The sequence below is a fragment of the Bos indicus genome, chromosome 19 (assembly GCF_029378745.1).
Source record: "Bos indicus isolate NIAB-ARS_2022 breed Sahiwal x Tharparkar chromosome 19, NIAB-ARS_B.indTharparkar_mat_pri_1.0, whole genome shotgun sequence".
Lineage (NCBI taxonomy): Eukaryota > Metazoa > Chordata > Mammalia > Artiodactyla > Bovidae > Bos > Bos indicus.
This window is the reverse complement of record NC_091778.1, coordinates 45,288,636-45,303,244: the sequence shown is the minus strand read 5'-3', so window position 1 is coordinate 45,303,244 and position 14,609 is coordinate 45,288,636.

Below are 14,609 nucleotides of genomic sequence, written 5' to 3'. Positions count from 1 at the left end.
TTTATATTTTCAAATTTAAAAAATAATACATGTGTTGTAGGAAGGGGCACCCCTTCCAGGCCCTGAAACCAGACTCTTGTCTAACACTCGGAAATGAATTGTCCGAGGAGACACATGTGCTGACAAAGCAAGAGATTTTATTGGGAAAGAGTGTCCGTGTGGAGAGCAGTAGGGTAAGGGAACCAGGAGAACAGCTCTGTCACACGGCTTGCAGTCTCGGGTTTTATGGTGATGGGACTAGTTTCCGGGTTGTCTTTAGCCAATCATTCTGACTCAGAGTCCTTCCTGGTGGTGCACGCCTTGTTCAGCCAAGATGGATGCCAGAGAGAAGGATTCTGGGAGGTGGTTGGAAATGTGGTGTCTCCTTTTGACCTTTCCCGAACTCTTCCAGTTGGTGGAGGCTTATTAGTTCTGTGTTCCTTACCAGGACCTCCTGTTGTGAAACAGCTCATGCAAATGGTTACTATGGTGCCTGGCCAGGGTGGGCGGTTTCAATCAGTGTGCTTCCCCTAACACATGCATATCATAAAACACTTAAAATTACAGAACTATTTAACATTGAGAATAAAAGCCTCCAATACCCTCCTCCAGTAACCACTGTTAATAATTTAGACTGTTTTCCTCCAGATTATTTATACATGAACACTAGTTTTGTTGTTGTTCTTCAGTAGCTAAGTTCTGTCTGACTCTTTGTGACCTCAGAGACTGTAGCACGCTAGGCTCCTCTGTCCTTCATTATTTCCTGCAGTTTGCTTAAATTCATGTCCATTGAGTCAGTGATGCTACCTAATCATCCCATCCTCTGTCGCCGCTCCCACCCCTCTCCTTTTGCTTTTAATCTTTCCCAGCATCAGGGTCTTTTCTAGTGAGTCAGCTCTTCCCAACAGGTAGCCAAAGTATTGGAGCTTCAGCTTCAGCAACAGACCTTCCAATGGATATTCTGGGCTGATTTCCTTTCGGATTGACTGGTTTGATCTCCTTGCAGTCCAGGGGACTCTCAAGAGTCTTCTCCAACACCACAGTTCAAAAACATCAATTCTTCAGCGCTCAGTCTTCTTTATGGTCCAGCTCTCACATTCATAACATGACTAGTGGAAAAACCATAGCTTTGACTAGACAGACCTTTGTCAGCAAGTGATATCTCTGCTTTTTAATATGCTGTCTAGGTTTGTCATAGCTTTCCTTCCAAGGAGCAAGCATCTTTTAATCTCATGGTTGCAATCACCATCTGCAGTGATGTTGGAGCCCAAGAAAATAAAGTCTGTCACTATTTCCATTGTTTTCCCATCTATTTGCCATGAAGTGATGGGACCAGATGCCATCATCTTCATTTTTGAATGTTGAATTTCAAGCCAACTTTTCCACTCACCTCTTTCACCCTCATCAAGAGGCTCTTTAGATCCTCTTCACTTCATGTTACTAAAGGCGTAGTATCATCTGCATATCTGAGGTTGTTGATATTTCTTCCAGCCATCTTGATTTCAGCTTGTGATTCATCCAGCCCAGCATTTTGCGTGTTGTACTCTGCATATAAGTTAAATAAGTGGGTGACAATATACAGCCTTGTACTCCTTTCCCAATTTTGAACCAGGCTGTTGTTCCATGTCTGGTTCTAACTGTTGCTTTTTGACGCACATACATACAGGTTTACACACTTTAAAAAAAATCATAGAGGCTGAAAGTAGAATGGTGGTTGCCAGAAGCTGGAGGGAGGAGGAATGAGGAGTGATTGTTGAATGGGTATAGAGTTAGTTTTACACAATGAGGAGTTATAAAGATGAATGGTAGTGATAGTAGTGCAATATTATGAATGTATTTAATACCACTAAAGTGCACACTTACAAATGATTAAGACAGTAAACTATGTTATACATATTGGGGAAAATAATGAATTAAATAGTGTAGCAAAGGAAACAACAAGAGAACAAAAAGAAGTAGAGGACTTGTGGTTTCTGGTCCAGCATATAAAAAGACTAGAAATCTTCCTTCTGTCCTAAAAACAAGTAAAGAGAAGAACATATGAAAAACCAACAATTCTTTGATTTGCCAGAGAAGTAAGGTCACAAGGCAAACCACTGTGGACCCCCCAGCCCCAAAATTGGAAGGACAGACAGGCAGATACAGAGAATCGCAATTTACCTAAGCAGAAACCTGCACTGGAACCACTGTCAGAAGGAAAACCTGAATTGTGATTGACAAGTTGCTGGAAGTTTATAGTGTAGACACGCCCGGGGGTTGAACACTCCAAGGGAACCCAGTTCTAGGGGGACCCAAACTTTTGTGAGTTTTTATCCAAGGGCTCTACCAGGTCCTCACAGTGAGTATCAGAGAAAAATCCTCTCATGCTTCTGACACCGGGAGGGGAAAGGAACCATTCTGAAATATCCTAGAGCATTCTTTTCTTTTTAACAGGCTTGCCCTTAGGAGAAACTCTTTTATGAGAGCCTAACCTGCTGGGAGAGGGGGAGGCAATTGTTTTAAGTATTTATGTATTTGGGTATGGCTGAATCTTAGTTGCAACGTGAGAACTCTGAATTTAGCCTGTGGGATCTATTATAGTTCCCAGACCAGGGATGGGACCCTGGATCCCCTGCATCTGGTGCAGAGTCTTAGTCCCTGGACCACCAGGGAAGTCCGCCTGCTGGAATTTTACCGGAGACTAATTTAAGAGAGAATAGAACAATTCCAGCCCCCTGTAGTCATCCTGCCCCACCTGTGGGGAGAAAAACCTGAAAAGTTCTGGTGAGGGTCACGATCTAATAGGACAGGCTCACCAAAAGAGAAGACCGAATCAGACCTACAGAATGCTTTCCCACGTTCCCACCACGGTACTAAAGGCCTATTTACCATAATTCCTTTTACCTAGCACTTAATATCTGCCTTGCAGCAAATAACTACAAGGCACACTAAAAGACAAAAAACACAGTTTGACGAGGCAGAACAAACCAGAGTCCAGTGTGGCATGAATTTTAGAATTAACAGTTTAGGATTTTTAAAAATCATGATTAATATGCTGATGCAAAGAGCGGACTCATTTGAAAAGACCCTGATACTGGGAAAGATTGAAGGCAGGAGAAGGGGATGACAGAGGATGAGATGATTGGATGACATCACCGACTCAATGGACATGAGTTGGAGGACTCCAGAAGTTGCTGATGGATAGGGAGGCCTGGTGTGCTGCAATCCATGGGGTTGCAAAGATTTGGACATGACTGAGCAACTGTACTGAACTGAACTGACCCTGAGGATTTAATAGAAAAAGTAGGTGCCATGCAAGAAAGATGGATAATAAAAGCAGAGGGATGGAGACTCTAACAAATAATAAAAAAAGAAATGCTGGAGATCAAAGACGCTGTAACAGAACTATAGAATGCCTTTGATGGGCTCCTTCCTAGACTGGACAGGGCTGAGGAACAATCTCTGAGCTTGAGAATATGACAACAGAAATTTCTGAAATTGAAAAGCAAAGAGAAAGATGAGTAAAACAGAGAAAGAACAGGATATCCAAGAATTGAGTTTAACTACAAAAGGTGCAATATACACACAGTGAGAATACCAGGAGAAGAAAGAGAGAAAGAAACAATATTTGAAGTGATAATGATTAAGAATTCAGACTTCCCTGGTGGTCCAGTGGTTAAGAATCTGCCTTGCAATACAAGGGGCTGCAGGTTCAAGGGTTTGATCCCACCCACCCAGGGGCAACTAAACTGTGTGCTCTGGAGCTTAACAAAAGATCCCACATGACAAAGATCCTGCATGCTGAAACTAAGACCCAGTACAGCTGGTCTGGGTAGTAAGATAGTAAAGATAGTAAATATATACATGATATATATATACATCCATATATACATGATATATACAAGGTAGTAAATATATACATGTGTATGTACAGACTGAGAATTTCCCCAAATCAATGTCAGGCAACAAGTGTCAGATCCAGGAAACTCAGAGAACATTAAGCAAGATGTTGATGTTGCCAAAAAACAAACCCAACAAAACACACATACACATAAAAGAACCCTGCAATAGGAACAGGTATATCTTATTCAAACTTCAGACAATTAAAGCTAAAGAAAAAAACCTTGAAAGAAGCCAGAGGGGAAAAAACTCCTGATCTACAGAGAAACAAAGATAAGAATTACATTTGACTTCTCAGAAGCCATGCAAGCAAGAAGAGAGGTGTTTAAACTGTTGAGAGGGAAAAAATACCAACCTAGAATACTGTATTCTGCAAAATTACCCTTTAAAAGTGAACAAGAGGGCTTCCCTGGTGGCTCAGTGGTAAAGAATTCGCCTGCCAATGCAGGAGACACGGGTTCAGTCCCTGATCCAAAAATATGCCCCTTGCCAAGGAGCAACTAAGCCTGCGCACCGCAACTATTGAGCCTGTGCTCTAGAGCCCGGGAGCCGCAACTACTGAGCCCATAGGCCCTAGAGTCTGTGCTCTGCAACAAGAGAAGCCACTGCGATGAGAAGCCTGCACCCTGCAACCAGAGAGTAGCCCCAACTCGCCACAACTACAGAAAAGCCTGAGCAGCAATGAAGACCCAGCACAGCCAAAAATAAATAAATAAATAAAATTATTGTTTAAAAGTGAACAAGAAATAAAGGTTTTCTCAGACGAACAAAAATGAGGAGAATTTGTTGTTAGTAGACCTATCTTGTAAGAAGTGTTAAAAGAAGTTCAGCAGAGAAAAGGAAGATGGTAACTCAGAAATTCAGATCTATATAAAGAAAGGAAGAGTACTAGAGAAGAAAAAAGTGAATGTAAAAGGAAAACATTTATTTTTTTAGAAAAATTATCTTTATCATTCTTAAATAACCTAACATAACAGTTTGTTCAAAATGATAATAGAAACAATGTATTTGACTATATAAGCTTGTGGGTGTGTGTTAGTCCCTAAGTCCTGTCTGACTCTTTGCAACTCCATGGACTGTAGCCCACCAGGCTTCTCTGGCTCTGGAATTCTCTAGGCAAGAATACTGGTGTGGGTTGCCATTCCCTCCTTCAAGGGATCTTCCCGACCTGGGGATTGAACCCAGGTCGTATGCTTATATACAAATATATGTATGCCTATATATCAGTGAAATGAATGACAGCTGTGACAGGAGGGACGGGAGAAGGGAGGGAGGAATTCGGAATATTTTGTTATAAAGTATTTGTACAACCCATGAAGTGGTATAGTGTTTTTGAAAGTTGTAAATATGTATTGTAAAGTGTAGGGCAACCAACTAAAAAACATAGGGGCAGAAAAGCATAATGATATGCCAAGAAAGGAGAGAAAATGAATTCATATAAAATACCTAAAACCACAAAAGGCAGAAAATGTGTGGAAGAAACAAAGGAACAGAGAACAAAGGGAACAAATAGAAGATAGCAACAAATATGAGTGGAACTCTGTCAATAATCACCTTAAACATGTATGGTCCAAAGACACTAATTAAAAGATAAAGATGGTCAGAAAGGGTAAAAAAACAAGACCCAATTATATATTATCTATAAGAATCTCACTTTAAATGTTGTAAGTACACATATAGATTCACAGCAAAGGGATGGAGAAAGATATACCATGCTAACACTAATCAAACAGAAAAGTAGAGGGAGTTCCCTGGTGGTCTTGTAGTTAGGATTCAGTGCTTTCACTTCTGTTGCCCAGGTTCAATCCCTGGTTGGGGAACGAAGATCCCACATGATGCAAAGCATGGCCAAAAAAAAAAAAGTGAGGGTAGATATATTAATTTCAGACAAAGCCAACTTCAGAGTAAGCAAAGTTACCAGGGATAAAAAGGGCATTACCAATTAATAAAAAGGTCAATACCCCAAGAAGATGTACCAATCCTCAAAAAAAAAAAAAACACAAAACTTATTTGGCTGTAACAGGTCTTGGTTGCCAAGTTGCCTATGGCATATGGGATCTTAGTTCCCCGACCAGGGACTGAACCTGCATCCCCTGCATTGCAGAGTAGATTCTTAACCACTGGACCGCCATGGACATACCCACCATCCTTCACTTGTATGGGCCTAGCAACAGAGTGTCAAAATACATGTGGCAAAAACTGATAGATCTGCAAGGGGAAATAGATGACTCCACTGTAACAGGTGGAGACTCTAACACTGCTCTATCAGAAATGGACAGATCCAGCAGGCAGAAAATCAGTAAGGACATGGTTGAACTCAACCACACTGTAAATAAACTGTATATGATTGACATCTATAGACTACTTATCCAACAACACATTGGTCTCAAACTCACACATGGAACAATCACCAAGGTATACCATATTCGGGGCCATAAAGCACACTTTAATACGTTTAGAGGATTAGAAATCATACAATGTCTACCCTCAGACCACAATGGAATGAAACTTGAAATCAACAACAGAAAGATAGCTGGAAAATTCCCAAATACTTGGAGATGGAGCAGCATATTTCTAATAACACATGGAACAAAGGAGAAATTTCAAGAGAAATTTTAAAATATTTTGAAATAAATGAAAACAAAAACAACTTATCCAAATTTGTAGGATTTAGCAAAACCATTGCTCAAATTTATATCAACAAATGCAGATAGTATTAGAAAGAAGAAAGATCTAAAATCAATAATCTAAATTGCCACTTTAGGAAACAAGAACAAAAAGAGCAAAGTAAATTCAAATTCAACAAAACAAAAGAAATAATAAAAAAGAATCAGAGCCAAAATCAATGAGGTTGAAAATAGGAAGTCAACAGAGAAAATCAACAAAACCAAAAGCTGGTTCTTTGAAAAGATCCATAAAATTGATAAACTTCTAGTCAGGGTAACTAAGGAAAAAAAAGAGAAGAGAAGACACAAATTACTAATATCAGGACTTGTCTGGTGGTTAGGAGTCTGCCTGCCAATGCAGGGGACACAGGGGCTTCGATCCCTGGTCTGGGAAGATTCCACATGCCACAGAGAAACTAAAGCCCGTGGGCCACAAATACTGAGCCCACGTGCTGCGACTATGGAAGCCTCTGCACCTACAGCCTGTGCTTTGAAACAAGAGAAGCCACCAAAATGAGAAACCCATGTACCGCAATGAAGAGTAACCCACACTCACCACAACCAGAGAAAGCCCACACGCAGCAATGAAGACTCCACCAAAAATAAACAACTTTTTTAAAACTGCTAATACGAGAAATGAAAGAGGGGATGAAAGTACAGCTCCCATGAACATTAAAAGGATAATACAAGAATATCATAAATAGCTTTATGCCCACAAATTTGATAACCTAGATGAAATAGACCAATTCCTTAAAAGTTACAATCTGCCAAAATTCACACAAGAAGAAATAGGTCTTTTTATCTATTAACGAAATTGAATCAATAGTAACCTTCCAAAACAACAAGGACCAGATGGGTTCATTATTGATTTCTACCAAATGTTTAAAAAAGAAATTATAACAATTCTCTAGTCTCTTCGAGAAGATAGAAGTAGAGGGAATACAGTCAGCTCTCTGTATCCCCAGGTTCCACACCTACAGATTTCCATTAACTGTGAATTGAAAATAATCCAAAAAATGATTTCCCAGAAATCTCCAAAAATCAAAATTTGAATTTTCTGTGTGCCAGCAACTATTTCTATAGCATTTAAAATGCATTTTCAACCATTTCCATAGCATCTACATTGTATTAGGTGTTATAAGCAATCTACAGGTGATTTAAAGTATGTTGTTGCTGTTGTTTAGTCACTAAGTTGTATCCCACTCTTTTATGACCTCATGGATTGTAGCCCGCCAGGCTCCTCTATCCATGGGATTTCCCAGGCAAGAATACTGGAGTGGGTTGCCATTTCCTTCCCCAGGGCATCTTCCCCACCCAGGGATTGAACTCATGTCTCCTGCATTGGCAGGTGAATTCTTTACCACCAAGCCATCAGGGAAGCCCAGTTTAAAGTATATGGGAGGGTATATTCACACATAGGTTTTATACAAATACTAAGCCATTTTATATAAGGGACTTGGGCATCTGTGGAATTTTATATCTGTGGGGGTCTTGGAACCAACCCCCTGTGGATACCAAGGGACAACTGTACTTCCTAAACTCAGTCTATGAGATCCTAATACCAAAACCAAAGACATTACAAGAAAGAAAGAAAAAAAAAACACAAACCTACAGATCAATATCTCTCATGAATATAGATGCAAAAATTCTCAACAAAATATTAGCTAATCAAATTCAACAATGTATAGGGCTTCTCTGGTGGTTCAGTGGTAAAGAATCCGTTTGCCAATGCAGGGGACACAGGTTCAATCTCTGCTCCAGGAAGATCCCACCACGTGCTACAGAGTAACTAACCCTGTGCACCACAACCACTGAGCCTGTCTGTGCTCTAGAGTTTGGGAGCCACAACTACTGAGCCCATGCGCCGCAACAGCTGAATCTCAAGCGCCCTAGAGCCCGTGCTCCACAGCAAGAGAAGCACCACAACACGAAGCCTGCGTACTGCAACTAGAGAATAGCCCTCCACTTGGCGCAACTAGAGAAAAGCCCACGCAGCAACGAAGACCCAGCACAGCCAAAAAAAAAAAAGAATTCAGCAATGTATAAAAAGAACTATACACCACAACCAAGTAGGATTTATTGCAGATATGCAAGGATGGTTCAACATTTGAAAATCAATGTAATTCATCACATTAATGGGCAAAAATCACACGATAACATCAATAGAGGCAGAAAAAGCATTTGACAAAATTCAATACCTATTCATCGTAAAAACTCTCAGCCTACTAGGAATAGAGTATGCTCCTCAATTTGATAAAGAACATCAACAAAAAAGGTACAGCTAACATACTTAATGGTGAGTATCTTGACGATTTCCCATTTAGATTAGGAACAAGGTCAGATCAGATCAGTCGCTCAGTCGTGTCCGACTCTTTGCGACCCCATGAGTCACAGTACGCCAGGCCTCCCTGCCCATCACCAACTCCCGGAGTTCACGCAGATTCACGTCCATCGAGTCAGTGACGCCATCCAGCCATCTCATCCTCTGTCATCCCCTTCTCCTCCTGCCCCCAATCCCTCCCAGCATCAGAGTCTTTTCCAATGAGTCAACTCTTCGCATGAGCTGGCCAAAGTACTGGAGTTTCAGCTTTAGCATCATTCCTTCCAAAGAAATCCCAGGGCTGATCTCCTTTAGGATGGACTGGTTGGATCTCCTTGCAGTCCAAGGGACTCTCAAGAGTCTTCTCCAACACCACAGTTCAAAAGCATCAATTCTTCGGCGCTCAGCCTTCTTCACAGTCCAACTCTCACATCCATACATGACCACAGGAAAAACCATAGCCTTGACTAGACGGACCTTTGTTGGCAAAGTAATGTCTCTGCTTTTGAATATGCTATCTAGGTTGGTCATAACTTTCCTTCCAAGGAGTAAGCGTCTTTTAATTTCATGGCTGCAGTCACCATCTGTAGTGATTTTGGAGCCCAGAAAAATAAACTCTGACACTGTTTCCACTGTTTCCCCTGTTTCCCCATCTATTTCCCATGAAGTGGTGGGACCGGATGCCATGATCTTCGTTTTCTGAATGTTGAGCTTTAAGCCAACTTTTTCACTCTCCACTTTCACTTTCATCAAGGGGCTTTTGAGTTCCTCTTCACTTTCTGCCATAAGGGTGGTGTCATCTGCATATCTGAGGTTATTGATATTTCTCCCGGCAATCTTGATTCCAGCTTGTGCTTCTTCCAGCCCAGCGTTTCTCATGATGTACTCTGCATATAAGTTAAATAAACAGGGTGACAATATACAGCCTTGACGAACTCCTTTTCCTATTTGGAACCAGTCTGTTGTTCCATGTCCAGTTCTAACTGTTGCTTCCTGACCTGCATACAAATTTCTCAAGAGGCAGATCAGGTGGTCTGGTATTCCCATCTCTTTCAGAATTTTCCACAGTTTATTGTGATCCACACAGTCAAAGGCTTTGGCATAGTCAATAAAGCAGAAATAGATGTTTTTCTGGAACTCTCTTGCTTTTTCCATAATCCAGCAGATGTTGACAATTTGATCTCTGGTTCCTCTGCCTTTTCTAAAACCAGCTTGAACATCTGAAAGTTCACGGTTCATGTATTGCTGAAGCCTGGCTTGGAGAATTTTGAGCATTACTTTACTAGCGTGTGAGATGAGTGCAACTGTGCGGTAGTTTGAGCATTCTTTGGCATTGCCTTTCTTTGGGATTGGAATGAAAACTGACCTTTTCCAGTCCTGTGGCCACTGCTGAGTTTTCCAAATTTGCTGACATATTGAGTGCAGCACTTTCACAGCATCATCTTTCAGGATTTGGAATAGCTCAACTGGAATTCCATCATCTCCACTAGCTTTGTTCGTAGTGATGTTTTCTAAGGCCCACTTGACTTCACATTCCAGGATGTCTGGCTCTAGGTCAGTGATCACACCATCATGATTATCTTGGTCGTGAAGATCTTTTTTGTACAGTTCTGTGTATTCTTGCCATCTCTTCTTAATATCTTCTGCTTCTGTTAGGTCCATACCATTTCTGTCCTTTATTGAGCCCATCTTTGCATGAAATGTTCCTTTGGTATCTCTGATTTTCTTGAAGAGATCCCTAGTCTTTCCCATTCTGTTGTTTTTCTCTATTTCGTTGCATTGATCGCTGAATAAGGCTTTCTTATCTCTTCTTGCTATTCTTTGGAACTCTGCATTCAGATGTTTATATCTTTCCTTTTCTCCTTTGCTTTTCGCTTCTCTTCTTTTCACAGCTATTTGTAAGGCCTCCCCAGACAGCCACTTTGCTTTTTTGCATTTCTTTTCCATGGTAGGTACATCCTTTCTCACTACTGCCTTTCAACATCATACTAGATATCCTAAATAAGGAGAAGAGAAAAAGAAAAGGAAAAGAAAGATTAGGAAGTAAGAAACAGTGATTAGGAGGAAGGAAATAAAACTATCTCTGTTTGCAGATGACACAATCATCTATGTAAACAATCTGAAAGAACCAACAAAAGCACTCCTGCAATTAATAAATGATTATAGAAAGGTTGTAGGATACAAGGTTAATATACAGAAGTCAATTGTTTTCCTACACTGAATACATTAAGTATTCAGTATAAATCTAACAAAATATGTATAAGAACTATACGAGGAAAATTGCAAAACTCTGATGAAAGATACCAAAGAAGAACGAAATAAATGGAGAAATATCCATGTTCGTGAATAGGAAAACTTATTATTGTCAAGATATCAGTTCTTGCTATTTTGATCTATAGATTCAAAGCAATCCGAACCAAAATCCCATCAAGTTATTTTGTGGATATGCGTGTGTGTGTGTGTGTGTGTGTGTGTATGTGTGTGTGTGTGTGTGCTGTGCTATGCTCAGTTGTGTTAGACTCTTTGGGACCACATGGACTATAGCCTGCCAGGCTCCTCTGTCTATGGAATTTTCCAGGCAAGAATAGTGGATTGGGTTGCCATTTCCTCCTCCAGGAGATCTTCCCGACCCAGGGATTGAACCCATGTCTCTTTCGTCTCCTGCGTTGGCAGGCAGATCTTTACCACTGCACCACCTGTGTCAACAAACTATTCTAAAGTTTATATGGAGAGACAAAAGACCCAGAATAACCAATACAATATTGAAGGAGAAGAATAAAGTTCAAGGACAGATAGTACTCCAGTTCAAGATGTGTATAAAGTTACAGTAATCAAGACACTGTGGTATGATTGAAAGAATAGACAAATAGATCAATGGAATATAATAGAGACCAGAAATAGATCCACATATATATAATCAACTGATTTTAGACAAAGGAGCAAGGCAATACAAAATGGCAAAGATTGTCTTTTCAACAAATAGTGTGTGGAATTCCCTGGTGGTCCAGTGGTGGTTAGGCTGGGTGCTTTCATTGCTGTGGGCAGGGGTTCAATCCCTAATCCGGGGACTAAGATCCCACAAGCCACATGGCAAAGCCTCTCCTGCAAAAAAATGGCGCTGAAACAACTGGACATCAACATGCAAAAACTTCAAAAATCAATCTAGACATGGATCTTATATCCTTTACAAAAAAACTAACCCCAAATGGATCACAGACCTAAATCTAAATCACAAAACCATAAACTATACATCTTCTATGTGTAGAAGATAACACAGGAAAAAACCTAGGTGACCCTGAGTATACTGGTGGCTTTTTAGGTATTATACGACACCACGGGCATGAAAAGACATCATTAATAAACTGGAATTTATTAGAATAAAAAACTTCTGGGAAATACAAGGTCAGAATGAGAAGACAAACCACAAACTGGGAGTAAATACTTGCAAAAGACACATCTGATAAAGAACTGTTAGCCAAAATATATAAAGAACTCTTAAAACCCAACAATGAGAAAACAAACAGGGACTTCCCTGGCAGTTCAATCCCTGGACAGGGAACTAAGGTCCCGCATGCTGTGTGGTACGGTCAAAAAAGAAAATGAAAGGAAAACAACCTGATTTTAAAAATGGGCAAAAGATCTGAACAGATATCTCACCAAAAAAAAGATATTCAGAGGGCAACTAGGCATATTAGAAGATACCCAATATCATGTCATTAAGGAGTTTCAAATTAAAACAATGAGACTAAAACAAAGAACACACTTATTAAAACGATCAAAATCCAAAAATACTGACAACATTATTTGGCAATATCTAATAATGTCCAGTATATTTATACCCTATGATAAAGGAAATCTACTCCTAGAAATCTACAGGAAAAATGAATTCATATATCTACCAAAAGATATGCACAAGAAGGTTTGAAACTTTTACTCATGGTAGTCAAAGACTGGAAATAACCTGTATGCCCATGAAAATTAGAAAGTATAAGTTGTGGTATACTTATACAATGGAAGAGTCTGCCTGCAATGTGGGAGACCCGGGTTCGATCCCTGGGTCGGGAAGATCCCCTGGAGAAGGAAATGGCAATCCACTCTAGTACTCTTGCCTGGAAAATCCCATGGACGGAGGAGCCTGATAGGCTACTGTCAATGGGGTTGAAAAGAGTCGGACACGACTGAGCAACTTCAATTTCACTTTCACTTTCTTATATGATGGAATGGGCTTCCCAGGTGGCGCTAGGGGTAAAGAATCCATCTGCAAATGCAGGTGACATAAGAGACAAGGGTCGGTGGGGAAGATCCCCTGGAGGAAGGCATAGCAACCCACTCCAGTATTCTTGCCTGGAGTATCCCATGGACAAAGGAGCTTGGTGGACCACAGCCCACGGGGTCACAAAGAATCAGACACCACAGAAGTGACACAGCACGCACATTTGCATACAATCCAATTTTCTGTTGACGGAGGGGCATGTGTTCCCTCCCTGTTGTTTGACCTGAGGCTAAACTACGGCGGAGGTAATGAAGATAATGGCAACCTCCTTCAAAAGGTCCCACGCACGACGCACTGCCGCATTCAGTGCCTCCAACCTTATAGCAGGCCACCACTGCACTCCTCTGCTGGAGACTCCTGGACACTCACGGGCAAATCTGGGTCAGCCTCTTGCAGGGTCACTGCTCCTTTCTCCTGAGTTCTGGAGCGCACAAGGTTCTGTTTGTGCCCTACCAAGGGTCTTGTTTCCTCAGTCCTGTCTTAAGCTCTGGCAGCTCTATGGTGGGGTTAATGGTGACCTCCCTCAAGAGGGCTTATGCCATACCCAGGTCTGCTGCACCCAGAGCCCCTGCCCTTGCGGCAGGCCACTGCTGACCAATACCTTCACAGGAGACACTCAAACACAGTTCTGGCTCAGTCTCTGTGGGGTCTCCGGGCCCTGGTGCGCAGAAGGTTTGTTTGAGCCCTCCGAGCATCTCTGGCCAGTAAGGGGTTTGATTCCAAATGTGATTTCACCCCTCCTGCCATCTTGCTGGGGCTTCTCCTTTGCCCTTGGATGTGGGGTATCTTTTTTTGGTGGGATCCGACATTCTCCAGTCGACGGTTGTTCAGCAGCGAGTTGTAGTTTTGGAATTCTCGCAAGAGAAGACAAGCACACGTCCTCCTACTCCTCCATCTTATGCCACAGATGCACCTCATTATCAGAAGTCGCCTTCTCCTCGCTCATCTTTCCCTCACTATGATCGGATCTGGAGACGGAGGAACAACAACAGGCAGAGGAACAGCAGTAGCACTGAGGGGCAGGAGACAGCAGCAGGGGGAGGGGGTCACGGGGGCAGCAGCTCAGGGGCCTCACCATGGTGGATGCCTCACCCAGAATGGTGCCCCCCACAGCCGGAAACCCTGCTGAAACAAAATTCTCCAAGCCATCATTCAACAGTATGTGAATCGTGAACTTCCAGATGTTCAAGCTGGATTTAGAAAAGGCAGAGGAACCAGAGATCAAATTGCCAACATCCATCGGATCATCGAAAAAGCAAGAGAGTTCCAAAAAAAACCTCTACTTCTGCTTTGTTGACTACGCCAAAGCCTTTGACTATGTGGATCACAACAAACCGTGGAAAATTCTGAAAGAGATGGGAATACCAGACCGCCTGATCTGCCTCCTGAGAAATCTGTATGCAGGTCAGGAAGCAACAGTTAGAACTGGACATGGAACAACATGTCCAGTTGCAAATCAGGAAAGGAGTACGTCAAGGCTGTATATTGTCAC